This window comes from Argopecten irradians, unplaced genomic scaffold (genome assembly GCF_041381155.1).
Source record: "Argopecten irradians isolate NY unplaced genomic scaffold, Ai_NY scaffold_0840, whole genome shotgun sequence".
NCBI classification, from domain to species: Eukaryota; Metazoa; Mollusca; class Bivalvia; order Pectinida; family Pectinidae; genus Argopecten; species Argopecten irradians.
In genome coordinates, this window is record NW_027188307.1 from 9,580 (window position 1) to 27,122 (window position 17,543).

At 33.6% G+C, this 17,543-nt stretch overlaps 1 pseudogene; it reads left to right on the plus strand.

Moving 5' to 3' along the window:
* Nucleotides 1-2,806: 2,806 nt before the first annotated feature.
* Nucleotides 2,807-11,484, plus strand: LOC138313683 (uncharacterized; annotated as a pseudogene).
* Nucleotides 11,485-17,543: the final 6,059 nt, after the last annotated feature.

The following is a 17,543-nucleotide window of genomic DNA, read 5'->3' on the forward strand; positions in this document are numbered from 1 at the left end:
TAACTTCAAGATAAAAATGTTAGAAATGATTAATTGCATCCCGAAAAAATTCCGTGGCACTATTTCTATATAGAATGAAGTTATGACTGCGCATGCACCAAAAGCAAAATGAATTGTTTTATATTATTTTTTGTGTTGATTATACATATATATACACGATTAAACACCAATTGTTGTTCAAATGATGAGTACCATTTTTGGTCTGTCGGCAGTGGAGCATCTTTAACATTTACAAGTTATTTATACTAAATTATGCAATCTATAAATGAGAAATTACTCTCAGTCTATGCCTTTGTTTTTAAGAATTAAGTGTAGGCAGGGTTCTGTAATTATTCCTTCTGAGTGACCATATTTCTTTAATTCCTGTAAACTGTTTCATTTTAATGTTATATTGATGTTTTCCTTTTCATATGATGATTGTCAGTTATCTGGTATCTCAATCACAGGCGTTTGGCTCTAAAGACATTTTTCTATATATAAATGTAACACTGTGTTAAGGTCTATAACTCGGCTGGCCATATAACACTACCCAATTTCAGAAAAAGTGTGATTGTTATATAGATGGTATAATTGGAATTCTCTCAATCAACAGTCAGATAATGACTATCTTTAGTTTTGGTATACGGATACAATATATATCATGTCATATTAATGTCACTAGGTATCATGAAACATCGGAAAATATTTGACAGCAGGTGTATCAATTCACTTGTCCGTAATTTCCTGATTCATTTGTAATTACTTGGATATTTCACATAAAAGGGAGAGAAATGGGTCTGGTTACTTATGTATTTTATTGTACACGCGTCATGTATCTGTTGATAAATGTACTCTTATATCTATAGCTCCATTAACCTTCAAAGGGAGAGAAATTCAAATGGTCTGGTTATAATATCTCATTTGACAGTTTACTGTTTTTCCAGTCTTGATGTAGTTTGATTACAACGCGACATTGTTCTCTTTTGGTTGCGATGCAATGAGAGAGTTGTATCTGATGATACAATTGTGTAATTATCTTCTACAAGTATGTGTCCTTAGATGACTCTCAGAATTAGACTAGATCTTCTAAACCATCACTATCTTAAAGCCTAATCAAACAAGATTTGCGTTATAAACCCACTAAATCTCTAAAGGTCCTTTTGTTCTTCTTATAATAATCTATGTGATCAAGTTGTAGCTGACTATATAACAGTTAGGCTTGAATTTCTGTTACAGGTTTCTTCCCAGTGATAATTCAATATGCTTTTCGAAACTATTTAATAATTTTGCTTACACCTCTTTTTTAGTAATGTATTCAATATCTTACACACTCTATTTTGTCACTGGAGTAAAATTTCCATTGTTCCTCTTTTCTTCAAGATATAAATTCTTTGCATTCAAAATTATATAATCTATACATCACATTTATATAGTAAAATGAATATTATACAGTTCTGTAGGACTAAAGTATTTAATTTTATGTTTAGGGGCCATTCCCAATTTGGCTGTTCTTCGTTCTGAACGGATTTCCAGCTCCCATTTTCCGAAAATGAAAAATAAATAAAATAATTTTTTCACGGCTCCTCATATTGTTGTCAGGAAATATGACAAGTCCAGGCTAAATTTTTTACAGGCTTCATTTTCACTTGTCACAGCATTCAAGGTCATTCTGATGTTTGAATTAGTTGCAAATTGTCTCTTCAAACAAAGCAAGCGACTTACAAACCCTTTACAACAACATAAATTTTTGCCAAGTTTTTCCATCTGTAAGTGCTGAGAGGTACCTTAAATGTAATAAGGATGACATACTTTTGTTATAGTCTGTGTACACGATTTTTAGTTGACTCTTAAGACTTTGCATGAAAAATGTCTGCTGTCAGCATGTCAATTGTATGATGGCAATCGGTAATATTAATTAACACCTCAGGGGCCAGTTTAATGAAGAATCTTTAAGGAACTTAACATTAATTCTTCCTATGGAGGGAATATTTAAAGTTAATGGGATTCCATTATATTTAAGGAATGTTCTATGTAATCTTGGGCTAGTTATCATTATATTTCAAGGCCAGGTCAGAGTATTATATTTTGGCACGTGGCAATCTTTTCACAGTACCAACCTGATTTGACTACATGACTGAGTGACATTGGTGACGATGACTGCTATTCAATTTGTCGAAATCTGTAGATCTTGTAAAATTACACACTTTGCGTAGGATCGATCTAAACTCACTATTACTTATATTTCATTTCTAAACTTCTACGGCAATTAAATAAAATACATTTGCCTTAATTTTTGTGTTGATAAGTTACGTTTGTGTTTGTATTTACCCAAAACGTTTTATGAGAAAAGTTTTTACCTTCATGAACGATATTTTTGCTTCAAGATACCATATAATTTTTTTTATCTGTTCTGATATGAATTCTTGAATTGGTATAAAAAACATATTATTGCTTATATAATACTAGACTGCTCGTAGAGGTGTAACGATGTTATGAGGATGAGTGTCAACACACTGATTTAAACAAAAGCAGAATATATCTAAATGTCAATACAAAATAACATATCATTTCATTCTAACAACATCTTACTATTTAGATAGTTTTTCGAAAAATATTTTCGTCTCTTCGTCTGTAAGCGGTCTCATCTCAAGACTGTTTTCTTTCTTGAAACCATGTGCATTTCTACCGGAAGTTGCATGCGTGCTGTTCCGTTTAAATGGCCATGCGCATTGGGACACTAATGTACGGTAACGAAAAAATCAGAGAGTGTCCGAAAACAACCTTTATCCGGTTGCTATGGGTAAATGTGAAGCGAAATGGCGCGGTGTAAATAAATTTCCCAAGCCCCTTTCGGACTAATTGGGGCTTCAGCGTAAGTTGAGAGGCTTACTAAGGGACCTGTTGCAGGGCATGTGTGTTAAATTCCATCAAAGCATAAAGAATGACTGCACAATCAGTTCTAACGAAGGGGAAATTCCACGATTTTACATTTCGAAGGACAATTGCAGCATCCCCAGGAAATGATTCAGATGCTGTAGGGAGTGCCCTAGGGGGACGTGTCCCCATGTATATGGACGGCGCTAGCCCTGCTGTCATCAGATTAACACACTCTGGCTCTACCAGCAAACCAACATCAGCTTTTTCAACTATTTCCACAAGGAACAATTTATTTGACATCAATGAAACAATTGTTGTACAGGAATCTAATGTGTCGGTTGCCAGTCCTCATTCAGGCCAAAGGGCGATACAATCTCATTCACAGCCTCTTGTTTTCCCAGAGAGAACGCCGTCTACAGATGGTATTATTACGGTAAAGCAGTCATTATCACAAATACAGAACAGTCGTGCATTAGATGTAGCTGATATCCATTCATTATTAACATCCGAAGCGAACCGAAGACCACCATCGTCAAGACAACGTGTAGTTCGTGAAAACACATCCAAAGACATCAAGCCACCTGATCATGAGTTCACAGATCTTGCGAGATGCAAAACGGCCACCACAGTAAAAAGTGGTTTTATCGAAGAGAGCGACAATCATACTTGCCCTTCAGATGAAGATGATAGAGATGAAGACAATAATGATCAAATTGAAGAGAAGGACAATTTAGCAAATACCTTTCCTTTAACTGGAAATCCTTATCTGCAGGAACCTGACATAGCCATCAACGTGCCCAAATAAATCATCCACAAAGAAAGGTACAATATATACTGTATACAATGAGAGTGTCTGTGGTGCGAATAGATCTACTTGTATCCAGTAAACAATTTTAATATATTTTTTATCATTGTCTTTTAAACATTGCATACATATTTTGCAATGAATTTTTGATGGGTTGGGAGAGAAATTAGAATATATAAATGATCCATGAAAGATAATATATTGAATTGGTAATTTGTTTATTATGAAATTATAGTCAAACTATGGTCTTACAACCATATATATTAAAAATAGTCCTACTGGTCTTTTGATTAAACATCAAGAAAATGATAGTTCTTTTTTCTAAACTAAAATAACTTAGAAAATAAGTAAAATTCTAATTATGGGGATAAGGCAAAAAAAAAAAAAAATGTATGTTTCAGGTACCCCTACCTATACCCATGTTTTTACCTCTGACCCTACCTATTTTATCACACTTTTTCAAAACAAAAATGTAGTGTGTTGAGTTTTCAATTTAGATTTTTACGCTGGCTTTAAGTTTATCCAGAGATAAAGTTCAATTATGGTAATGATAAATAAAAGACTTCTAGCCAGCCTACTTTTAATGTAGTAATAAAGCAACTCAACCCCTCCCACACCTCTCCTAAAAAAATAAAATAAAACAATAAAAAATAAAATAAATTCCCGACCGACCTACCCTATTTTTTTCAGTCATGGAACCTGAAACATGCATATAATTTTTTTTGGCCTAAGTTGTCCCTCGCGATTGATTTTTTTTATAATCATGGAGGTTAATGTTGATAATCCAAGCATTATGAAATATCTTTTCTTTTATGACTGTATTTTTCTTCACAGGTAAAAAGAACAAAAAAGATCAAAATCTACACTGAGTTCGAAATGAAAGTGAAACTACAGACAAGTTAATAGACTTTACCAGCAGGGCAAGATGAAGATGATACCACCAGCAACAAAAGTGAAAACAGACAAAGAGACAACAAATAGAATCTCTGCAAATGACAGTTCATTTTCAAATCTTACTAGTGTTCTACAAGCGCAGTGTAAACCTATAACATTAACAAAAAACAGGAACAAGTTCCAGTTTCACCATCAAAACATTCTCATAGGTCTGGTGCTATGTCAGAAATCCTGAGGCCCAAAATTGCTCAAATTGATGCTTTGAAGCCTTACAGTAAATCATCAGGAGGATCAAGAAGAGGAGTAGATTCTCAAGCTTCTCCTGATAAATTGCCTCAAATGACAATTAATAATCTAGTGCAACAAAATCCATGTCAAGAACCAAGTGTACATACTTCTACAGGTAGCGATTTACTAAATACCTCAAAGTCTTTACTTCATAATGAAAACCGTGTTAACTTATTATCAGACATCAGTCAATGAAGTTGCCAAGGTGACAAAAGTGTTACTTATCCGAGAAACATTCTGGTACAATGAAGGACTTGGGAATGGAGTATCCCTGTGCACCTCCTGCTACACCAACACCTGGTAAGTCTCCACCCTTCTCATCAAATCATTCATTGCTCAGATAATAATAATAGATTTCACAGAAATTAGATAATATTACCTGGGCCCATTTTCATTCATGAACATTCCTTAATTTCAAGGAAATCCTTGAATTAAAATTATCTGTAGAAAAGCATGAAAAGTTATGAAAAAATGCTTTTGGTCAAAGGCATTTAGCTTTCCTAAGGCAAGAAATGTATACCATTCATGAGAAAAAAAAGTGATTCTCTTAATATAAGTAGTGTGCATTGTGCTTGAATAAAAGGGGGTTTGTGGTTCTCTTAATGCAACCATAAGCCAAACTTAGAAGCAAAAAGGATGTGGCTCTCTTATTGCAAACAATGGGCCATACTGGGAAACAAAAGGGATGTAGCTCTCTGATTATAATCAAATATACTGGGAAGCAATAGGGGATATGGCTCTCATATTGCAATCAATGTGCCGTGCTGGGAAACAAAATGGATGTGTAGCTCTCTTATTGCAAAATTGTACTGAGAAGCAAAAGGGATTGGGCTGTCTTATTTCAATCTATTATACTGTGAAGCAAAAAGGATGGGTCTGTCTTATTCATAATTGCAATCTATTATTATTGAGAAGCAAAAGGGATGAGTCTTTCTTCTTGCAATCTGTATACTGAGAAGCAAAAGGGATGGGGCTGTCTTATTGCAATCTATTATATTGAGAAAGCAAAAGGGATGGGACTGCCTTATTGTAATCTATTATACTGAGAAGCAAAAGGGATGGGACTGCCTTATTGCAATTTGTTATACTGAGAAGAAAAAAGGGATGGGACTGTCTTATTGCAATCAATGTGCCATATACATGGAAGCAAAAGGGATGTTGCTCTTATTGCCATCAATTATACTGAGAAGCAATAGGGATGTGGCTCTCTTATTGAAATCAATTATACTGAGAAGCAAATGGAGTGTGGCGCTCTTGTTGAAATTCAATTATACTGGAAAGCAAAAGGAAAAAGGGACATGGCTGTCAATGCATTGTTATCAATGCGCCATGCTGGGAAGCAAAGGGAACGTGGCTCTCATAATGCATTCAATTATACTGGGAAGTAAAGAAAATGGGGAATGCGCCAACTGACGAAAGGGTGTGGATCTCTTTATTGCAATCAATAAGAATACTGGGAATGCAAAATTGTGCACTATATTGCAATCATAAGCATTCTGGAAGCGAAAGGGATGTGGATCTCTTAATGCAACAAATAAGGCCATACTGTGAAGCAAAAGGGATGTGGATCTCTTATTGCAATCAATAAGCAAGGATATGGATTCTGTGACTGGGAAGCAAAAGGGATGTGGATCTCTTATTGCAATCAATCTGTGAAGCAAAGGGATGTGGACCATTGCAATCATATAAGCCTTCTGTGAAGCAAAAGGGGTGTGGATCTCTTATTGCAAACAATAAGCCATTCTGTGAAGCAAAATGTACGTGGTTCTCTTATTACAATTAGTGTACCATACTGGGAAGCAAAAGGGGTGTGGCTCTCTTATTGCAATAAATAAGCCATACTGGGAAGCAAAAGGAATGTGGCTCTCTTATTGCAATTAATAAGCCATACTGTGGAGCAAAAGGGAGCAAAAGGGATAAGGCTCTCTTCATGCAATCAATGTGCCATGCTTGGAAATAAAAGATTAAACTTGCTCATGGTAAGCTATCTTTTACATGACTGTGTCCTTTTTATCGAAATGGACGAAGTTCTCTGGGATCAATGAGCAACATGCCAATGTTATTTGATCTGAAAAGACCAGTTCAAGATACCACCAAACGCATATATACCACAGGCGCATACTATAGATGAAAAGGAGGCAGCTGTTATAGATAACCGGAGGTAGCTACCAACGACACTCACTTCAGATCAAAGGATGGCAGCTCTCTTCAGTGAAAAAAAACAACAACGTCAAAGAAACTTATTCTTACAGCAGTATTTATTAAAATGATTGTAGGACTGTTGAGATAATTAGCCCACTTTGATAGCAGTATGTCGTACTATAGATCAGAAGTTGATACAGCTCTCCTATTTATGACACAATGAGCTCACGTATAGGTGAAACAAAGTGTAACATTACAATTTATATTGGAAGTTGCTCAATCGTTAGTTCAATGAACCATATTTTCGTTCAAAGAAAACACTGACAAATATGATACTATGTTTCAGAATATGATTTTTTTGTTCAAATGACTAGGTATCAAGTGATCACTTGATAATGTATTACATACATTGGTGAATTCATATATACCATACATAGTTTTGGGTCAGACATAAGAAAAGGGTGTGAACTACATACGTTTCGGCATCTGTACAGTGAATCATACTGGGTTTTTTCAGCGTGATAAAAATGTTTTCTTTCATTCTTTCGGGAAAGGAATGTGCAATATTTGTCATAAATGTTACAGTTGGCCCGGGTATTGCGAACCAAGAGAGGCAATTATGCCATGTTTCACTTAAAGGAAAATTAGTTTATAGGTGAGGGATGACAGATCATATAGTTGCGAACATGTTAAATTTGTTTTCGAAGAAATTAAAACAATAATGTTTAATTTTAATATAACTTAAAGATGCTCCACCGCCGACAGAGCATATATAAATGATATTCATCATTTGAACATTAATTGGTGTTTAATCATGTATATATATGTCTAATTAACACAAAAAAAATTTTATTTTGCCTTTGGTGCATGCGCAATTAGTACTTCATTCCATATAGGATATAGTGACACGGAATTTTTTCGGGATGCAATTAATTATTTTTCATATTTTTAACTTAAAGTAAAACAATAAGCTCAAACTTTTTAATGATGGTAATGGCGTAAAGAAAGTAACTGTTGTAACTGAAGGAAAATACTAAATCTTCTGCTCCTGTATTTGATAATGAAAAAATACCATTTGTCAGCGGTGGAGCATCTTTAAAGTTCAACGGAAGATTATCTATAAGGAGAATCAAGTTGACATTGTTCAAAGGAAGAGGGCTAAAATATGTCCAAGGAAGAGAAGTACTATTAGTCTGCAACACTCTTCTTAGTGATGGGTTCCATTATCCAAATTATCCTTATTCAAATGGAGACCAATGCTCTTAAAAGAAAAGCTGATAGAATATACCCTTGATGATAGATATGATATTATTACTCAGCGTAGTATGGCTGATTAGCAGCTCCTAAACTTTAGGCAAAGTTTGACTGAAACTCAAAGGGACTATGTTCAAAACTTGAATTGAAATAACGATGGACATTGCGTATATTGAATGGTAAAATTACTCACTGGTATATATATATATATATATTATATATAATATGTCGTTGAAAAAGGGAAATATTTTATACACTTTTTGTGACATTAACTGTCAGTAAGATTCCGAATAATTTTATTTACGGCACTTTTTTGGAAACAAAAATAGATGATGTTGATATACATGATTCTATGTAATCGAGTCGGGTTATGTATTGTTCAGAAGGTGATAAAAACACAAATTATGTAATCACCAGTGATCTGAGCTTATCTTTCTGTTCACATTAATTCTGAATCAAAAGGCAAGACTGAAAAGTTAACTTGAACGACAGAGCCTATGTCGAAGGTAAAATGTAGATCGAAGTACTTAATACCTGTTTAGATGATAAACTGTTTGAGTATTGTTTCTAAGTCACATTCGGGTGTATTTGCTGTACACATTCGACCCTTTACCTAAGGATCAACTCAGGATTAATGTTAACATCAATGGGGCACACGATGGGGTAACTATACCTACGCCTTTTTCTTAAAAAAAAACCCAACAACTATGAACAAAGGTTACATTTCCATGCATTAGATTAATTGTATATATTGAGATTCATTGAAGAACTTATTAAAGTCGTTATCGACTGACCTTGCTCTTTATACAACCATTGCATGATACCCATTTATTCCTCTGAATTACATACACATAATTAATTTTGTAGAAGTGAAAATTGAGGAAGTTTTGGCAAACGTCCATGTCTCTTTCTTTTAAACAGTGGTCATTGCAGAAAAAACTTCATAAAACCTACACTTGGATTATTTGTGTATTATACAACTCTATAGATTATTTAACCTGTCTAGATAGGGCAGGATAAAGTGTTGCCTGTATGTTGGTTAGGCATAAGTGTAATTCGATATTTTTATATATACATGTATATTCTGTTGGCAAATAGAATATTGTTAGAAGAGCTAAATTTCTGCACTTATAGTGAAAGAACAAAATCTGGCCGGTAGAGAATGTACAGGGAAATGGTAGTTATTCAGCTAACCATAATGAAGCTCTGTGGTGGAAGGATTCTCAGTGCTAAATGAAGTGTCTCAAATTTACTACGCCAGATGGATTCTCCAAAAGGATCATTTGTAACTGAACCAAATAGAAGTAGTGAATAAGCAAATAGACATTTACTACAACCTTAATCGTATTGTGGTCTAAATCATGGACTTATTGTATTACAAACCCCATGTATGTGATTTGAATATGGAAATGTAATTGATGATTATGCAAATGAAGGACAGTCAATACATTTGGAGGGAGGTCACCTCGAGAAACCGCTTTACACGAGATCTCGATCTGGATACCTAGAATATAAAGATACATTCTGAAAGGACTAGCAGTATTAGTGACCGAGTGTTCAGCATGTATATATATCGATATTTCTGACTGTCCTTGGACAAGGATTCGATAGAATCTTGATAGAAACAGATGTGTGAAAGTTTTCGCTAAATATCAAGATGTATTACACAATGGGTAATAACTGGTTTACAATCTAAAAACACTTCGTCAGCAGGAACAAATGTACAATTACCAAAGGTATCTGAACAATCCCGTGTAACATTAGTTAATGTGGCGTCAAAGGAGAATAGATTGATATCGCCAGGTAAGTTTACAGTTATGGGGACATTGAGTTTATAAATATACTGCACTCAAAATTAAGGGTTCGTGTTTTTTATTTGCTGGTGCCATGCAGTATTTTTCACTTAGTTTTGTTTCCTAAGTAGTTCTGATATGCTTGCTTTTAATTGTCTAATATTTAAAGGCAATGTGATAGCATCAAAAAGCAAACTTTCAAATATTTAAAGCGGATCATTCGTACTATACATTATCAAAGAATGTCTCTTTGATCTGGATAAGATTTCGGATTTTGTCGTTATTAGTTTTGTCCAAGACATCACTTACAAATCCTACACAGGATGCATCAGGAGTGGCCCTAGTGTCCTGGTCCCGGTGTCATCGAGATCCTCCCGACAGTTCCAAAAAACTAAACATGATGAATGATGTTACTTTGTTTAGGTCCTTACACAGAACGAAACAACAACTCTACCTGTATGTCTTACCTATTAACAGTATAGGTCATATATACAGGGAAATCTGACGAGTTTTTTTAATGACAAAACAACTGTTGTGCCGTAGTCGTAAATATTTTGTGTATCTTTTTGTTCAGTAGACATGACTTAAGATGTACAAAATAAATATCAAGCACCATCATATGGCCATATTATGTTTAAAGAACAATATCACGTTTGTAATGTAACGAATCGTTGATAAGTCTATGTTTACTTCAAAGGTATTTTAAGGGTTTGTCATTTTAAATAAAAAATTATGTTTCCCTGTTTCAGATCAACTGAAGAAGGTGGAATATGTCCATAGTATGAATGACATCAGGGTATGCTGAGAATTTATATAAACAATGTATTCATTTTGAGAAATTGTAATGTTTTCTATTCTCCTGTCTTAATCTGTGATGATTTAATCAGACGTATACACTAATCTATCTGACCGACTCTGAACGAGAAGGTGGTTAAGTATAAAACATCATTGATGAGTCTTAGAAAGATGAAACTAATCATAGTCAAAACGTGATAAATTCATATGTCTTCTTGCACTTTTCTATATTTATTTCTTTTTTGGTAATGAATGAAAAATTTTTCAAAGTAATTTTTATTTTCTATTTAAAATGTAGGTCAATGATTATACTATTAGCTCATCCAAACAAATTAGAATTCAACACCATTTAGAAGTAGGAAATAATATGTTGTTGATGTTTTTTTTTCAAGAGAAAGGAATGGGGGGTGTATACCTCCCTTAAAGCGTTCTTTTACGTCCATATGCCTCTCGCCTTATTTTCGTGTTTGAAATTATAGATTACGTACTTCTCTTTTTATCGTCTACAGGCACAAAGAGCAGTCAAATTAAAGCTTCAAGTGTTAGAAAAGGAAGCTAGTAAAAAGATGGAGAAACAAAAGGAGGAAAAGGCGAGACAGGAGAAACTTCAAAATGAAGGATAGAGAGAAGGAATTAAAAATGAAACAACGAAATGAGGTATATATAAATAGGATTACGTATCTTTGTAAATGTTTTCTTAAAGTGTCCCTCAAAAAGTGTCCGCAAGTGTTCACAAGGCATTTACAAGCGTGATTTCATACAAAATTATAAACGAAGGTAGCGTTTTTTTTAAAACACATAATTATCATGTAATAATGTTACCGTCCAAATCTCATTTGAGGTGTATGTAAAATTAATGTCCGTTGTGACGGTTTTATTTTACCACCACCTCAGTTTTGGCCTTCGATTGACCGCTTACGTCCGCTACGCCCCTCCAGTGAGATAGGCTTTGGGTTTTGTCCCCTGATCGAGACACAACATAATCTATAAAGTATTAGTTTTCTGCTCCTGCTTATATTTAGTATTGAATGAAATGGGACGGACTGGTTTCGCTCGTTGCCAGTATAATGTAACCGGGTGGGTGTGTCATCGGTGGCATGCTTCCTTGATTGTTATCATGTAGTAAAACTATAAAGAAGGATGATAGTTGTCACTATACATGAAGACACAACACGAATATACCCATGCCTTCCAAACCACGCAATCTCGCACTTCACAAACGCAAAACACCAACATTCACGAGATGGCCGTTCTTCGATAAAAAAAATATAAACCAGATCAAATCATCCCGTCATAGGACGCCAAATGCATTATAAAAACAGAGCCGAGTTTTCATTAATATTTTCTTAACTAAGAAAACGCCTTTTACCATATATTCTGTATACGGATAAAACATTACAGAAGTTTAGGAAAAATTCTTTAACTGTGAGATTGTTGTTCTTATTGTGGGTAAAGTATTCCAGTGGAAAACTTTATGTTCACAAGTTTCGAAAGAGTTGAGGAAATGTTTTACTGAACCATACTTCGCCTTTGTATGCAAATCCTTAACGTGATTAAAAAGTGTTAAAAAAAATAAATCATTTTCATGGGATGTACCTGCTGTGAGCACGTTTTGATGTCTCGCCCTCGATCTTTAAATAACATATTTTTTTCAGAGTCATGTCTTCAGTATCATATTGTTACTCAGTACACACGTCCAAGTCATTCCCGATCTCAAAAATAACTCCACTTATTGGTGTCTTATTAAACAGTTGCTTTGATAAAGCTATATAGGTGCGAGTAACTGTGCTTTATACACTAACATTTCTATAGTTATTTCCCTTGTGTCGTCATTTTGTAAACAAAATCGGTAGTACAATCTCTTTTCGAGTCTCTGCTCTGTAATAAAAGTATTATTCTGTTTATTCATATTTCGGTTAATGTTCTGTGATTAATCTGAACTCAAGTAGACTACATGAGTATCTCTTGATTTTTTTGTTATTCGATTTCGCGATTTTGTTGGCTCAATGTTTGAGCCACTGTAACGATAATATAGTATTTGAGGTACCAAAAGTCATGTACATGAGCTATTTTAGGCAGTTGTTTTAAACCGTTTGAAAAGGTTATGTGCTGCTTAAAAATCTCTAATTTCTATTCCCTTCATTTATTTCAGATTTAATGCCCTGAATTAAAGCATGGACAGAGTTTAGAACAACAAAGATTGTCCACAGGAAATTTTGTTGCGAAGAAGGGAATAAGTTTATTTATGACATGAATACATTATTAGAAAAAAAAAAAAAAAAAAAAAAAAAAAAAAAAAAAAAAAAAAAAAGAAAGAAAAAAAAAAAAAAAAAAAAAAAAAAAAAAAAAAAAAAAAAAAAGAAAAAAGGAAAAAAAAAAAAAAAAAAAAAACAAAAAAAAAAAAAAAAAAAATACTCAAAAGGCAAATTTCGACAAGTTCCTAGTCTTTGTCGTATAGAGTCTGTGATGGGAAAATGTATGGTTAAGAGTTGTGTGGGTCGTTATTGACTACACCTATCGCGTATCAAATATCTGTGTGTGGTGATATTGCTTGGAGAAGAGTGTGTAAGCTGATTGTAAACAAATCATTGTTTTTAACAATTTTTGTGGTCCTATATTTCATTTAAATACAGCTCAAATGTCCAGAATTGTTTTTCTATAGATGTGAAGATCTCGGAATCTGATTACTAATACTAGTTTTGATATAATCTAATGTTTCTTCATTTTTTAAAAACATTTTGAACATTTTATTCCACAATGAATGTTTCATGAATGTAAAAGACTACCTGCTTATCTTGCATGTATATACCTTTTATTTAATACAATCATGATAAATTAAAAGATTATGTTAATTTCTAGTTGTGCGTCAATGTCGAGATGTTTATGATGGACTCCGAATGTAGTCAAGCCACGGCTTCCAGTAGGATAGATTATTATATACTGGATAGCCTTTATCATCCTGCTGATGTATTCTAGTCTGTAATATGGTATCTTAGTAGGCTCATAGGTCCATTGTGGTAGCGAAAAGGACAGTTTACGCTGAGACATGTGCATTATTATGCTACTATACTTTGTATAATTATGGTACTATTCTCGGATGAACATCTAGGATTTGAAAGAAAATTACTACGAAAGTGAATTACATGTCGATGTGTAATCATAATTTCGAAAAAAATGTCCTCGTATGTTTCCATTGTTTGCTAGATCTTTTTTTCTTATACATGTACACGATTTTTAGAAATGTTTACTAGAAAGTTTATGATTTTATCTTCTTTTAGAAATACGTCATGTATGGCCCTTAGTTTTAGGGGGCAAATGTGGGATTTATATGTGATATATATTTAATCTTAAAAATAGCAAATGTTTTATTGAATTTATTTTTACATTTGTTTTAACTTTATGGGATTATATAAAGTCCAAAATGATCTGTGATAAAACAAAGCGGAAATGCTTGTTCGTATTGTTATATATAATATCTTTATGTGACACTCTAATGGTTTCTATATTTCACTTTGCTATTGTATCTGTAATGTTGTAAGGAAGTAATATGCTTCTATAAACGTACTTACTTGGATGTACCTTATGTACAGTTTTACATTTTGTCAAGAAAATCAAAGGTTATCCAGTGATACAAAAAAATGATACGAGATCTTGTTGATCTTATGATGACAGGCAAACTTCCCCGGATACGTGTTTGTAATAAGTAGTACACTTATATAGAGAGTGGAAACAAATCATGCTTCCAACTTCTTTGAAAGTACGTTATTAAATTATAAAATGCAGAATAGAGAAATGTGATATGGATGTGGAAAATCCAATCATGTACGTCTATTTATTTGCTACTGTCTTTTGATTCAATATACCTGTAATATATCACTTGCAGACAAAGTTGGTACTGAGAATCTCTAGACACGATTATATAATAGATATAGATTTTTGACTTACTAAATCATGATGATTGACACTTTTTTAGATTTCTAGTTGGGCGTGAATAAAGGAACTTGAATTTCTTTCTGACCAGTATGCAAATATATTTTTTATATATATGTATTATCTAATGAAAAAGAAGAACTTATAAAATGCCGTTTCAATATGGGGAAACGTTGTTGAATAAATTGATCTTTAACGAAAGGGAATCTCATTTACCCTGTATAAAATAGTATATCTAAATTGAACTGCATCATTTATATGACTCGATTTACGCTAAGTAACATAATTTGAATTATATTTGGCAACACATATACATATACCACACATAAGTACATTGTATTGAACTCGTCTGTCAATATATGTCAATACCACACACAACAAAACTGTCGTATTATAAGGGCTTGTCTAAAGTCCACGTATCTTTTGTTACTTTTCATCCTTTGTTTTCTTTTCAGGAAATGTACAGTGTAATATAAAACATTTCTATTTTCTTTAGAAGCAGTTATTTCCTCTGTTATTGATATTGATGAACATGTATGTTTACTTATTTGTCCTCAGTAATCAGGGTTTTTTTTATTATTATTCTCCGTTTTCTGTATTTGGTAATACATCACATACACGTTGTCAAGCCAGTTTTATCAGATTTTAAGTATTATCTATTATAAATCAATTTTATTGAATTGATGTCACGTCCCAGTTCAAACATATTAGACTTTTAATATCCCTTTACTACCATGGTTATAACATAACTTCCTATTTATGAAGAAAGGATTGCAACAAACATTACCCACAACAAACATTACCCACAACAAACATTACCCACAACAGACATTACCCACAACAAACATTACCCACAACAAACATTACCCACAACAAACATTACCCACAACAAACATTAACCACAACAAACATTACCCACAACAAACATTACCCACAACAAACATTACCCACAACAAACATTAACAAACATTACCCACAACAAACATTACCCACAACAAACATTACCCACAACAAACATTACCCACAACAAACATTACAAACATTACCCACAACAAACATTACCCACAACAAACATTACCCACAACAAACATAACAAACATTACCCACAACAAACATTACCCACAACAAACATTACCCACAACAAACATTACCCACAACAAACATTACCCATTACCCACAAAAAACATTACCCACAACAAACATTACCCATTACCCACAACAAACATTACCCACAACAAACATTACCCACAACAGTATATGAAGTAATGGAGTAATTTGATGTAATACGATCCACACAGTGAAATATACTAATAGATAGGGCGACTGTCTCCTAATATTTCTAGTCAATCTAACATTAGGAAGAATTACTTATTTTCTGACAACATTCTGTGATACATGTATTTGAATTATAAATAATAAAATATGCAACATAATTTTTAACTGAATTGTATTGTTTTTATTTGCCGTAATGCGAAGGTATATCGTCCAATGAATCAGAAAAAGTTTATCGTTCGCAGGAATCTTTTTATTTATCATGGTTTTTTTGTGGTTTTTTTTTTTTTTTGTTTTTTTCTTTTACATCTTTTCAAGAGTTCTTGTATTCATCAATTGTTTAAATCCTTTATTATTCCCCCAAAGATGAAATAAGACAGAGAGACTAATTAATGCTCATCACTCCCTCTCTGATATAAACGGTGTACACAAGTTGGCGATAATGATAAAGTGTCCTGGTATAATGTTAATATGACCGCTCAATCTACAGATGCAACTCTCTTTTAATTGAAATGCATCAAGGTTTTTTTCAGATTGAATGCCGTCCTTTTTAAGCTTGTTGTCTCTTAGAAATCAGACAAATTATATTTATTTTTACATACTATATAATGTGTGAATGTTGATGGTCTATGACGCCTCTTCTTTAAAGGGCCACTACCTTTCCGAAACGGCTTTTAATTTTTAAAATAGGAATGTAAAACGAGATCGATAATTTTGTAGAGTTGCAGAAGTTATTAACTATACGTTTACTAGCACACTTATCATCACCTTCAGAACTGTTTCATTAGAATAAATAAAATGTTAATTTTCATAACGCGGGTCGTTTTATGTTTCCCGCCGTCGTCCTAAATGCCGTGCGGTAGTTGACTATCACTGCGCCAGAAGGCAAAACAGCGAAATGAATCTCCACTGTTATCGTACATTAGACAGGAAATCTTGCATATGTTTGGTGTTGTAACCTCGTCTTAAGCCATTGACATATATTTTCTTTTGTTAGTAATGTTTTTAAGAAACCTTTAAATTTTGCTCCGGAAAGGAAGTGGGCCTTTAATATTTTTTGTCATTTGACATCACTTGTCCATGGCCATCGTTCCCGATCTCCTTCTCTCTCTCTCTCTCTCTCTCTCTCTCTCTCTCTCTCTCTCTCTCTCTCTCTCTCTCTCTCTCTCTCTCTCTCTCTCTAACTTTGCTTCTTTCCTCGTTTATATTTGTCCATAAAAAGAACAACTGATGGTGCATTCGTTTAAAACTTGCTGTTAAGTCCATAAATAATGTTGCTTGATCAGATCTCCTGTTCTTGTGGAACGGGATATATAAATTTGGATACAGAGTACACGACTGAAGAAATGATACCTATACTTTGATTTTAACGGGAAATTTGGGTTGTAATAGGAGAAATAACGGAATGCTTTAATAGTAGTATTGGGTTGTCAGTGATCCTGGGTTCTGTGTGATAGTGTACGGGTGTGCTATGAAGAGCTGTACTGTTTTGGCTGTTTGGGTTGTCAGTGATT